The sequence below is a fragment of the Stenella coeruleoalba genome (genome assembly GCF_951394435.1).
Source record: "Stenella coeruleoalba genome assembly, chromosome: 3".
Taxonomy (NCBI): Eukaryota; Metazoa; Chordata; class Mammalia; order Artiodactyla; family Delphinidae; genus Stenella; species Stenella coeruleoalba.
In genome coordinates, this window is record NC_137148.1 from 121,152,631 (window position 1) to 121,166,512 (window position 13,882).

Sequence of the window (13,882 nt, forward strand, 5' to 3'; positions counted from 1 at the left end):
CAATGTTATAACTGTTGCATACAGGAAAAAGTAAACTTCCTTTTATTCTTTCATTTATTCTGTCATCACACATATTGATGACGTAGGCATCTTGCCATGTGTTACGCACTGTGCTAGCTCTGTGAAGGAATATGAAGGGCTACAGTACAGTAGTGAGTAATAGAAGCAGTCTGTTCCTCCACAGAGTGTTCAAGGAAGCTGTGAAAATAGACTTCGTGTACATAATTACAAGAAAAGCACTAGAAAAGAGGTAGATGGTGCCGTTAGAACCCATAACTGAGGGATGTAGCCTGGACATGAAGGGAGGGCTATGTGTGTGCATGTGTGTGTGTGTGTGTGTGTGTGTGTGTGTGTGTGTGTGTAGTCTAGAGAATGAATCGGGGGTAGATAGGACAGGGAGGAGAGTCAGTTGTGTTCTTGAAGAAGGAAGGGTGGTTCCGAACAAAGAGAAAAATGTTTCTGAAGATTCTAAAACTTTGAGCGCGCTGCTGAGACTTCAGCATCAAATCACATGGACACTTGAATGTCATCTTCCTCAAAGAATTCCACTGTGGCTGGAGCAAAGACCAAGGGACAAGGAGATGTGGCTGGAGGGAGATGAATAACAAGATCATTCAGGATATGCAGGCTGTCTATGATTCAAACTTTATCTAAAGTGATGCCAAACTATCAAAGGGGTATAAGCAGAGGAAAGATATGACTTGGTGGAAAGCAAAAGTGAAGTAGGGAGATGCGTTATGAGGCTGTGGTCATATTCCAGGCAAGAGATGAAAATGTCTTGGACTAGAGTGGTGGAGAGTTGAGATAGAGAAAAATTGAACAATGAGAGATATTTGGGAGGCTGAACCCACGTGTTGATGCTAGTTCCCTTTGCTCAATTACACAACCTAAGGAGCTTCACACCTTCACTTGACCACACTTCAGCTCTTTGAAGGCAAGCATTGCCCCTCCTCTCCCTTATTGCAAGTTGTATTTATCTAAGCAACACAGCTGTGGTCCTCCCAACTGTCATTCAAACACCACAGTCTGACATCCTCTATTGTTCTAGTTACTGTAGTCCAGATACATACCGTCTCAGTGTCTATTCATGGTGTATCTCATAGTATGTCCAAGTATACATCTCAACCCTCAAGTGGTAAAAAGGGCAAAAGAATAATTGCTGGGAGAGGTGAATCAAGAAGACTGAAAAATAAAAGAAATAATCATCTGGTTCTGAAACCTTCAAGAACCAATCATATTCCATTCGACCTCAGGGCCTGTTTTGGTAACCAGCATACATTATACTTTTCTGCATAATGAGATATGACACAAAGATTAAGCAATAGATCTTAAACCTAAAACAAATTTAAGAAACAGTGCTTAGTGAAGCAAAAATTATTCCTGTCTTAAAAGATGGGCCTGTTTTTCTTGTGATCACAGAAGGAGGTGATTTCTGAGAGCAGATGCACAGCCAGGTCCATCAAAAATACCAGTCACAGAGACACATTCATTTTGAACCAGCATATTCTGTTGACATCTCCCCAGGAGAAGGAACCAGAAACTGGCATTAACTTTAGATCTAAGCTGAGACTGCAGCATGAAATCATATGGACACTTGGGTGTTATCTTCCCCAAAGAGTTTCATTGTACATAAATTGCAGGAAACCTGACACACATGTTAAAATTTACTATGGTTGAATGAGAGTCAGGGAAAAACAAAAGGAGACAAATGTTGCTTCCATTAATAACATCCATTATCACCTGATACATGTTTTGTTCTCTTGGGGTTATTTCCTGACACAGATTTTCACACCACCCAAAATGTTGTATTTTCAATGGAAATACAGTGGATGTATTCAACCACGGAGAAGATCTGGCTAAAATAAAAGAAAACCCTCTGCTGTGGTTTTTGTTTTTCTTTTTAATTTGGTATTTGCCTTTGTCTCCATCACCTCTGTGCAGTCAGGCACCCATCAGCACCATTGATAGAGTGTCAACTTTGATCAAGAACCTTGAGGGATGCCTGTTAAATAAGAGCATCTCAGGACACTGGAGAAAACCCTTGGTGCTCCACAAGCTCTGGTGTCTGTCTTAGCTCACAAGGTGCCCAGATTCACTCCAGGAGTGAGAATCCTGGAACCTTCTACTTTTCTCTGCATGATCATTTCTAACTTTGTCCTAGTGTTCTATGTGTAGATGTTAAAAATGAGAGTTGAGAGAATGCCATGCTTATACATTACTGGAGGAAACACAAATTGGTACATACTACTGGAAAAGCTACCAGAAACCTTAAAAATGTCCATTCTAGTTATCCAATAAGATATCTTCTGGAGAACTATCTTAAGGAAACATTCAGAGACTGAAATTGTATGAATGAAGAGAAATATAAGCTGCAACATAATTACTATCAAGAGATGAGGGATAAATTATATAATTTTTTAGTTACTGTATAGCCATCTAATTGATGCATTGTTATATACCCCGTACAAAAAGATATTTTCAAAGGCCAAACCTCTGAGGCTCTGGCTTAAATGAAAAAGAGAAGATATGAAATTAAACACCATCATACCAATTTTGTAATTTTAAATTATATATGTAAATATACACACATGTATAACAAAGTTAAAATCACAGTGGCACATGGTAGGCACATGATAAATTAATTGTTGAAAAATGAATATACAACAAAATCTAAATTGTGCATATGTTTAGGAGATTGATTTTGGGTGGTTATGTTTCTTCTTTATACTTTTCTATGTTTTCCTATTTGTATACAATGAGTAGTTAATTCTTATAGTCAAAAGCCTCCACAAGGTGAGTTACGGAGAATGCTATTTAATATAAGCAAAGTATCATGGGGAAACTGAAACAGCTTTCTCAAGTTTATGACAGTATTAACAATATGGCTAAGACTGCAGTATGAACATCTTTCCTTCTGGGCCAGCTAATTCCCATTGAACAAAGCAGGAATATTTCTGAATTATTCCCTGAAAACAAACCCTAAACCCTTCTGATCCTTGTTAAATGACAGAAGACCGGGTTCCATGCAGGTACAATTCCTAGAGAATCTCATCTCAGCTGTAAGACCAAGGTCTTAGTCCTGGACACAAATACAAATATCAAATTGTGTGCCTTTGGTTTCCTGCTATTGAGAACTCTGAGCAGAAGTGTGTCACTGGAAGAGCAGAAGACAGGCGGTGTGAAGTACAGTTTCCAGTTGAAGTCTTCCCTGCAATATAGCTGACCTGTCTCTTGGAGCTCACTTGGGACACTATATTTTAATGTCTGTCAAAGTCATTTGACTTGAAGCTTGGTTTCAGAGACCAACTAGCAGTGTAATTAAATAATAATAATAAGGACTATATCGATTTCAAGATCATTGTTTGCCAGATACTATGTTTAGTGCCTCCTGTGATTGATGTCATAGAATCCTTACAAAAACTTTCTGAGATAAGCGCTATTGTTATCCTCATTTTTCTCAAAGAGCACGTAGCTAGTAAATGACAAAGTAAAGACTCAAACCATGATCCGTATCATTTATGGACACTGATTGTTTTTTGTTTTTCTAACTAAGACTTTTTGGAGCAGTTTAATGTTGACAGCAACACTGAAGGGAAGGTACAAAGATTTCTCCTACGCCCTCTGCCTCCACACCTGCACAGCGTCCTTCCTTTTCAACGTCCCCACCTGAGTGGTACATTTGTTACAGTGATAAACCTACATCATAATGACCCAAAGTCTGTAGTTTACATTAGGTTCACTCTTGGTATTGTAGGCCCTATGGGTTGGAAAAAATGTATAATGACATGTATCTATCATTGTGGTATCATAAAGAGTATTTTCACTACGGAGAAACAACTTAACAGTAAATTATAAGAAAGTAGAATAAAATGTAGAAGGGAAAGTTTAGCATGAAGGCATTATTTGGAGTGAGAGAATCAAGGGACATTTTCTCTAAAGAAGTGACATTGGAAAGAATTTTGAAAGATGCTTTCATATATCTATGTTAAAGGGACTTATTTAACTAGACCCATTTCATCTTTTAAGTCTCAGTTTAAATGGCATTGCTATAGCTGGGAATTCAGTATCTGTTCGGTTTAAAAAATAAATGTTTAATATTGCCATGTGAATATAAAGCTCCCTAAAAGTACTTATTGAAATTTTCAGATTTTTGTGCCTTATGGAGTTTTTTTACACATAGTAGGTGATCAATAATGATAATAATCTCAACACTAGATACCAAAAAAATTTTCTAGATACATTTAGAAAAAGTGTGCTGGGTTTCAGATTCCTATCCATATATTCCTCAAACCTTAGGGATTTTTTTTTTAAAAAAAGAAAAAAATCTATTATGGAAACTTAGAAAAGCACATCCAGAAAATTGCAATTAAGTTTTTTAAATAAATGAACGTAGCACATAAGGCCTTTCTCCATAAATTGCCAATTACTATGCTTCAGCCCCTTGGTTATAATCCTGACTAGAATTACTTTTGCTTTTGGAGCTAAATCCCTAGAGTCTTGTGTTCTTGGTTGGTGCAGACAGAGTAAAGTTATTGCACGTAAACCTCCTAAATTCTGAATACAGTATTTTCCTACTTACTGCCCTCACAGGTCTATAAGGTAATGGGAAAGAAAAAAAAGGAAAGAAAGAAAAAAAAAAGATAATGGGAAAGAAGGAAAAAGGAGGCAGTTTGAATACTGGGTTCATTAAAAAGCAAAAGACAAAGTCATTGTAGCATCTTGATTAATCAGATATAATGATGTTTTCCTGGAGCTTCAGAAAATAAATTTCTGTAGACTTAGGTAATAGCATAAGCGGAAATGGAAAAACAAAAGCATTTATTTAGAAACTTTGACCACCTTACCACCATAACTAACCACACTGATAAGAAACCTAAAGCAAAGGGAAGTGTTCTAAAATCCGCTTAATAAAATCACATACTTAGAATATTAGATCGCATATCAAAAGTCTGAGACCATGGTTCTTGCTTCCCAAGGGACCTGTACTGTCTTGAGAACATAGCTTCACACGGCTGCACTTCCTTTCTCCTATGCTAATACAGTGCAGTGCTTCATTATGGAATAGGTGGGAAGAAACAATCGAAAATGTGAAAGTGTGATATCAGTATTGGATAAAAGATTTTAAATTAGATGAAAGGCAGCAACACTCTGGCCTGTATAGATGCCTTCTGTCCCCCCTCCCCAAGAAAAAAACACACACACCAAAAAAGCAGACAAACAAAACACTTTCACGTGAGTGAAAATGACATGCATTTGGGCTCACTGCTTACATACATAGAGGCTTTGAATATTAATTCAGATGTACTCTGACAGTTTGCAGCACTGAGTTACATCACTTCTGTCTCTTTGTGGAGGCACTGACACTGTCAGTCAGTCCTATATCTACCTGTGTATATGCTGAGGCTGAAATAGAATCTAGGAGAGCATTCCATGTAAATTCCAGATTCTAGAACTCGTCAGATCCTACCATTTCCCAGTCAACATTACTGCCCCCTTCAGAAGCATAATTCACAATTTATCGACTTCAAGGAAAGAAATGCATCTTGCTACTGTGGTCACTGACTAGGCTTCAAGATCCCATTAGAGGAGGAGAAAAGGTGTAAGTGTGTGCCTTTCTGTGTACCCATGTATCTACTCAAACTTCAGTTTAGAAAGCAAAACTTCTAAATTGCCATGAAAAAATAGGAAAGTTTTTATATATGCACACATACACCCACACACATTCCACTTTCAACTTTGTCATTTTGGGCAAAGAAAAAGAGAAGTGAGAGCTAATGGTGATGATAATGATTCTCAACCACCGTTAAGTACTGCCCATCTTCAACCTATTACCCAAAAATCATCATCATCATTCATAAAACAGAAACTAATGGACACATCTTGAATCTCATACTGCAAAGTCCAAGGTGTTTTACTTGGAACTTGTAATTGACATGTGTGAAATAATATATGGTGGTTTCATGCTACAGAAGGGAATTAGTGAGGTTTAATTAGCGTTTAGTGAGTGATGCCAATCACAGAAGACAACATATATCGTCCAGTGAAACATACAGCTTCTTGTATTCTGTCATGACTAGTGCCTTTCATTTGATCCCGTCCCTATTTGCCTGTCCCAGCTATCTTCTCCCAAAAACCTTGAACCCACCTGGAGCTGGTAGGTTATTGTGTGGCTGACTTCTCACTTCCCATCTGCAACTGTAAGAGCTGCAAAGGCCCCAGTCCCCCAGTGACAGTGGATCTCAGAAAGTCATTACATCCCTGACTGATCATGGTAGTCAGTTAGATAATTGTAGAAATAAGCATTTAACAGGTTAGTTTTTTAATCTGTGTATCCTTTAAAGCTGCAAAGAGAAAAAGGCCTAGGATTTTATTTATTCATTTATTTAACAAATGTTTATCACACATTTTCTTGTACGCGGTCCTGGAGACCTAATCTCCATTCACTCTTCTTCATAAGCATTTACCTAGAGTCAATTATCTGGCATTAAAATCATGCCATTCAAACACTACTAGTGTGATTTTCTCTCTCTCTCTCTCTTTTCTCTCACTCTGTATTTCATGAGTCTTCTGCATGGATGTCCTCCTCCTCTTTCTTTGCCTAACAAAGTGCAAACCACTCTTAAAATCTCAAATCCAATCCCAAGTCCATGAAGTCTTTTCAGATCACCTCAATGATAAATAAACTTTCCTTGATCACCCATCCTATTAACTTTATTATTTATACCACTCATAATGGACACTATATAATCCCTTTCCCTTGATTGTGGGCTGGACCTAGTGACTTACTTTTAATGAACAGGTTATGGCAAAAGTGATGAGATGTCACTATTGAGATTAGGTTATAAAAGGCTATGACTTTCCTCTTACACTCTCTCTTCACTGCTCTCTATCACTTACTCTGATGGAAGATGGTGCCATATTGTGAGCTACCGTACAGAGATGTTCATGTAGGAAGAGACTGAAGGCTTCCTCAGGCCATAACCAGAGAACTGAATCCAGTCAACATTCTCATGAGTCAGCTTATAAGTGGGTAAACCTCATTTGAGTGTTGCGATAACCATAGCCCCAACTTACCATCTTAATTGTAGCCATACATGAGACTCTGAGCCAGGGGACCTAACTTATCCATGAATGGATTTTTGACCCACAGGAATTGTGAGATAAATATTACTTCAATCCACTAAATTTTGGAACTCTGTTACAACAGCAAAGGTACCTAATCCAATCCTTCAATTGTAACTCCGATCATATAGTCTTTCATTCATCAGGTATTTAGTGGTATCTACTCTTCTTTCTGCCAGGTTCTGTGTTAGGCAAGATGAATCAGAGAGGAAAGAGGAAGGAGAGGCAGAAAAATATTACTGTTAAGAAGCAAGATCCAAATAAAAGTGTAAAATAGTATATATGTTTTTATACTTTCTATATTATTTACTCAACATTGTTTTTGAAATTCATCCACAGTGTAGCATGTAGCCATAGTCTTCCCATTTAAGGTACTGCCTAGATTACAGGTACTTTGCATTTTGGCCACATCAATGGCAGACATTTTTAAAGTGGATTTTAAAAATATTTTACCCAGAATATGTAGTTCTTTCAGTTGCAAAGTGATTTAGAAAAACCAGTCCATCAAAGGGCTAGGAACAAAAGTCCTCTAGAGGTTTCATGTGTATCCTTAACGCTTACTAACAGTGTATCCTTCAGAATTTCTGTATTCTGTAAATCTGTGGGGGCAAAGGGGTGGCTGAGTATGTAAGGCAGTGGGAAGAAGGGTCCCACATCATTCCATCTACATTATCCTACTTTTACATGAGCTTTAAGTTGGGAAAAAATGATTTGCTGAGGGAAAAGAAATTAAACTGAAAAAAAAAATTAGTCCCAGCCATTGGGAGGCACCTAAGATGGTTTACACTGCCTTATTGAACTGGATTGGGCTGAGCAATTACTTTCCTAATATGTTTTGTGTGGGCTTCCTAGAATATACAATTCGTGAAAAATGACCCTCAAGCCTACTTTGATAATCGATCTTAAAGCCCCCTCTGAATCCTCAATTTGTTGAAATGCCCAATTTACTAATGTTTTTCTTAAACCAATAATCTGAAGTGTGGAAATGCCTGAAATATAACAATGGAATATATCAATGTTTTCAAAGTTGCCCTGTCTTTGAAATGGTACAAAAGCAGTTTCATATTGTAGGTGAAAGCAGGTTTGGTTTTTCCTTAAGGCAAGTAGAAAGGTGTACTTTAGACACCCAGGACGGAGAATGTAGCGTCAGTATTACATTGAAATTCTTAAACCTCCAGGCTGATTTCACATTTCATAAAGGACAGAATTATTTGAGAGGAAAAGGCTAAAGTAAGGAGAAATAGACCTAATCCCTGCTGCCTGTCTCCCTAGCTAGGATCCAAGCATTGCTTTTAAATTTATGAGATCAGAACATCAAAAGATAGCAGATAAATATATTCAGATAGAGTGGAAATTTTGACATAAATTTAGTGAATTGTTTTTCCCCTCAAGAAATGAGTGCATGTGTTTTACAAGATATTACTTAGGACTTGATTTACATAGAGACCCATTTATTTAGGAAAGAAGCAATAAATAAGTTTCCAGAGAAGAGCATCAACTCAATCAGATGCTCTAGGGCTGCAGTGTCACTGCTTATCTGTCCCCTATGCTCCTATCAGAGCATAAATAGATGACCTCTCAGAGTGTCCCCCACTGAAGAAAGGCCATGGTGGGGCATCCAACAGCACCACAGAGGGACCCTTCCCTTCTGTGCACTTTCATGAAAGGGTTAGGATCTGTGGGCTGCTGAACTCTTTTCAAGCGTAGGACAGAGGTTGGGTTGTCCAACAGAGCTTGTAAAATGTTTAGGATATAGACTCTACTTGGAAAGCTCCTAACAGTTTCTTATCTGGTCTGTGGGTAAATACACAGGTTTTTTTTTACACAAAAAATATCGTAGAGCAGAAAAATGAAAGTATAGAATGGTATGCATCACTGTGGTTAAATATCAAAATAAAATGTTAAATGGAAACAACAAACAAAAAAAGGAAGTTGCAAATAGCTGACATTTATGTAAAAATTATGAAACACATAATAATAGTTTATATTGTTTATCAGTATATTCCCATGTAGTTAAAGTTCAAAAACATGCTTATGAGTGATTCACATCATTTTGAAGATGATGGTTAGGAAGAGAGAGAAGGGAAGAAGGACTATGGATTTTCCATTTTTTTTTTTTTGTGGTACGCGGGCCTCTCACTGCTGTGACCTCTCCCTCTGCGGAGCACAGGCTCCGGATGCGCAGGCCCAGCGGCCATGGCCCATGGGCCCAGCCGCTCCGCGGCATGTGGGATCCTCCCGGACTGGGGTACGAACCCTTGTCCCCTGCATCAGCAGGCGGACTCCCAACCACTGCGCCACCAGGGAAGCCCTGGATTTTCCTTTTTTATAATGTTTTATATCTTACTTTTAAAAAAGAGTCAGCTGAGACAAATGTGACAAGTAGCAACGAACATATGTTTTATCTTGGGAAAGATTACATAGATGTCTATAATATTATTTATTTATTTTTGCTTTTCTGGGTGTTTTAGATGACTTATTATTAAGCTTTTAAAACTAATAACACAGGGCTTCCCTGGTGGTGCAGTGGTTGAGAGTCTGCCTGCTGATGCAGGGGACACAGGTTTGTGCCCCGGTCCGGGAAGATCCCACATGCCATGCAGTGGCTGGGCCCGTGAGTCATGGCCACTGAGCCTGCACTTCCGGAGCGTGTGCTCCGCAACGGGAGAGGCCACAACAGTGAGAGGCCTGCGTACAGCAAAAAAATAAATAAATAAAAAATAAATAAAAATAAAAACACAATTTTAGTGATAGTCCCTTCTAATAGAATGTTCTGTGATCTTAGAAATGATCTAAATCTGTTCTGTCCAATATGATAGCCACTAGCCACATGTGGCTACTGAGCATTTAAAGTGTGGCCAATGCAACTGAGGAGCTCAGTTTTTAATTTTATTTAATTTTAATTTTAATATCCATATGTGAGTAATGGCTATTTTATTAGACAGAATATAAGCTCTAGAATATAAGCTCCATAAAAATTGCAGAATTGGTCAGTCTTCATTAACTATAATTCCAGTACCTAGAACCAGACTCTGTACCAGGAGGTACTCCATACATAGTTTCTGAATTAATGAAACAGTGAGTCCCAGTGCATATTTTCCATTTTCCTCCTGTGATTTGGTTGACAAACATATGGTGTCACAAATTCACCAAGCCTAGAACTGTTTCTTATTATCCTATAAAATCAATAGTTTCTAGTAGCCATCATTTTTCTACCTATACTAAACAATTCTTAGTGCATATTTTAATTAGTCTATACTGATTATTGTGCATTAATTTAACCTTATTCTGTTCCTTCTGTGCTATGATCTATTTTTTAGATATTCTGTCTACAAGGTAGGGCTAATATCATAGCAAATATCTCATTGACAAATTTTTAGAGGTTTACAAAAATTATGAGTACTTTAAAAATCTGAGCTCCTGAGGTCCAATAAAAAATAGACAAATAAATGTTTACCAAAAAGAAGGGCATACCATGGACCAGAGAAATTATCAATCTAATGTGAAAGAAAACAGAAGTTGACAAGAAACAATGTAAAAATAATCTTTAAAAAACATGCAAATATTAAAAGTAGGTTTAATTTTTGACTAAGGAGGAAATAAAAGATGGGGATAAAAATTGTGACCAAAAAGATATGGTTGCTCTTATTCCTCCATTCTACTTCCTCTCAAAAATACTAAGAGATACATTTTGTGGTGTGCAAATTATACATTGATAAAACTGATCTAAAGATGCTGGGAAAGAATTGCATGTGAAAAGATTGACTAAAGTCTGAAAAAGCTAACACAAGTGAAATATAGATGAAAAGAAAGGAAAGAAAATGGACAACAGTATCTCAGATGACAGAATGTCTTTTCAATTCCCTACCCAAGAAGGAAAAATGTTAAAGAAAATAGGAAGCTGTCTGTCTCAAAAAAGTAAGTCAGAAAATTGAAGGGACAGAAATAGTTCAGCAAGGGTAATTTACCTTCCATTTTATCTTTGCATATGAAGAAAGTGGGTAGAGGATAAAGAGGAAGATCCCTGTTGATGGGGAAATGACTTGGGGACCAGTGGACATACAGTCAAACTTCAGCTATGTCTACATCAATAAGGATGTATTAAAGTGCCATTATTTATTGATTCACAGTAGCCACTGGCCAGATGAGGTGAAACTGACCTAGAAGGCAGAAGACTCAAGAGAAACAATATCAGTTGAATGGGACTGATTCCCATTAATGCAAAGAGGGATTAGGAAATGATTAGAAACCAATTTCATAAGATCTTTTGATTGTGCATAGCCAGTAAAATAAATAAAGGCATAAATAAAAGCAAAATGTTACACTTCGTGGCTCTCTGAAGCCATTGTCAATCAAAGGAGGAAACTTTGCTTGCAGCTGTAAGAAATTGTTTAGCTTTCCCTAAAAGCATTCTTCAAAGGTCTCTTTAAATGATTGTGCTACAAAATAAGATGGGGTAGGGGGAGAGCAAATTAAAGTGATTCTAAGAACTACATATTTGGTGAAAGTCAGAATGTAATGGCAGGTTTCATCAGAGGAAAGTGCCCCAAATATTTCTGACTACCTTAGTCCTTGAAGCAAAATTCCAAATTGAGATATGGAATTGCTTGGACCAGGTCACTCCACAACCCTACTTTGAAAAATCCATTCAAGAGTTTACTAGTGCAGATGTCATGTATTTCATGTGGAAAAGGGCCCAGATGTGGAAAAGCACTGCCTTCTGGTTACTCAGTTTATTAAGACATAAAATGTGATTATAATATGCCTACTTACAGCCTAGGCATGAGAATTGAGAATTTATTGGATTTAGACTAGTTACACTTTAAATGATACGGAGGTGGAATGCATTTGAAAGAGGAGAAAACAAGCTTTGGTACAAATTTCTCTAAATGTTACATTGAAAAACAAGTTAATAAACTATTTGGACTATTTTGTTCATTCAACAGAATTGACTAGTTTATCATGTTTATTAAGCACCTAGTATGTTTCAAGACATTGTGATAAATATGCAAAAAACAGAGACTTAAATAAGAATAAAAGTAGTTAATATTTATGATTTTGCACCACATGCCAGTCACTATGGTAGGGCCTTACATAAATTATTTCATCTAATTGTCACCACACTCTGAAGAAGACATATTATTTGTCCTCTTTTTTTTTAGGAGAAAGAAACTGAGGTTTAAGGGGATTGAAGAGTGTGCCCACGTGAAAAGCTGTTATTTAAATCTAAGCTCTAGTAGATTCCACAGACATGTACTTCTCATTTATCCACATTGCTCTTCAAATAATGGGATTTCAGTAAGGATAAGACCATCTTTGCTCAAAACTCTATGATCTAGTTGCTGTGTGTGTGTGTGTGTGTGTATAAAACAGTATGGCTTTGCCTTCTAAAGCATATATAGTGACAAAGATTTACTTCTCCAAAAATTTACTTTTTTACTTCAGATTGTTACTAAAGTCTCTAAAATACAAATAGATTGTCACTATTGATACATCATAAACTATTGACATTTTAAAGGATAATAGTTACAGAGAGATCTTCAAGATAGCAGAGAAATAAGACATGGAGATCACCTCCCTCCCCACAAATACATTAAAAATACGTCAACATGAGGAACAATTCCTATAGAACACCTACTGAACTCTGGCAGAAGACCTCAGACTTCCCAAAAGGCAAGAAATTCCCCGCGTACATGGGTAGGGCAAAAGGAAAAAGAAAATACAGAGACAAAAGAATAAGGACAGGACCTGCACCTCTGGGAGGGAGCTGTGAAGGAGGAAAAGTTCCACAGACTAGGAAGACCCTTCACTGGTGGAGACGGGGGTAGGCAGGGGGAAGCTTCAGAGCCACAGAGGAGAGCACAACAACAGGGGTGCAGAGGGCAAAGTGGAGAGATTCCAGCACAGAGGATCGGTGCCGGCCAGCACTCACCAGCCTGAGAGGCTTGTCTGCTCACCTGCCAGGGCAGGTGGGGGCTGGGAGCTGAGGCTTGGGCTTCAAAGTTCAAATCCCAGGGAGAGGACAGGGGTTGGCTGCGTGAACACAGCCTGAGGGGGCTAGTGCACCACAGCTAGCTGGGAGGGACCCAGAGAAAAGTCTGGACCTGCCTAAGAGACAAGAGACCATTGTTTTGGGGTGTGCAAGGAGAGGGGATTCGTTCCATGTCTGCCCACAGAAGGCAGAGCACCACCTAAATGAGCTCCAGAGACAGGCATGATCCACAGCTATCAGCTCGGACACCAAACATGGTCATGAAATGCTAACGCTGCTGCTGCAGCCACCAAAAATCCTGTGTGCAAGCACAGGTCACTATCCACACCTCCCCTCCTGGGAGCCTGTACAGCCTGCCACTGCCAGGGTCCTCTTATCCAGGGAAAACTTCCCAGGGAGAACACACGGCGCGCCTCAGGCTGTTGCAACGTCATGCTGGTCTCTGCCGCTGCAGGCTCGCACCGCATCCCGTATCCCTCCCTCCCCTCGGCCTGAGTGAGCCAGAGCCCCCGAATTAGCTGCTACTTTAACCCCCTCCTGTCTGAGCAAAAAACATATGCCCTCAGGTTACGTACATGCAGAGGCGGGGTCAAATCCAGAGCTGAACCCCAGGAGCTGTGCGAAGAAAGAATAGAAAGGGAAATTTCTCCCAGCAGCCTGAGGAGCAGCAGATTAAATCTCAACAATCAAGTTGAAGTACGCTGCATCTGTGGAATACCTGAATAGACAACCAATTGTCCCAAAATTGAGGCGGTCGATTTTGGGAGC

At 38.6% G+C, this 13,882-nt stretch overlaps 1 protein-coding gene across 2 annotated transcripts in view; it reads right to left on the reverse strand.

Moving 5' to 3' along the window:
* Positions 1–13,882, reverse strand: part of PRELID2 (PRELI domain containing 2) — a 764,348-nt gene that overhangs the window by 26,316 nt on the left and 724,150 nt on the right. Inside the window, exon 18 of one of the 2 annotated variants that reach the window (XM_079916216.1) lies at positions 1,162–1,182. The exons of the other annotated variant lie outside the window; for it this stretch is intronic. The gene's annotated coding sequence lies outside the window, so the exon portion shown is untranslated. Of the gene's footprint in view, positions 1–1,161; positions 1,183–13,882 lie in introns of those variants that run through there. 2 annotated transcript variants of the gene reach the window in all.